Here is a 258-nt window from a genome sequence, read left to right as displayed (position 1 = left end):
CTCCCCCTCCTGCTAGACATCTTTATCTTCTTGTTCTTGTTCACCACCACCACTTTCATCATCATCATCATCATCATTAGTGTGTCAGACAATATGCTCAGCGGTGTTTCTTCCGGCTCTATACGTACCAGAGTTCAAATCTCGCCGAAGTTAACTTCGCTTTTCATTCTTTCAAGGTCGACAAAGATAAATTACCAGTCGAGTACTGGGTTTGATAACACTAACTGACCCCTTCTTCCTAAATTTGATGGCTTTGCA

Source organism: Octopus bimaculoides, chromosome 21, assembly GCF_001194135.2.
Source record: "Octopus bimaculoides isolate UCB-OBI-ISO-001 chromosome 21, ASM119413v2, whole genome shotgun sequence".
NCBI lineage: Eukaryota > Metazoa > Mollusca > Cephalopoda > Octopoda > Octopodidae > Octopus > Octopus bimaculoides.
The sequence above is the reverse complement of the archived record's forward strand: the minus strand, read 5'-3'. Positions refer to the sequence as shown.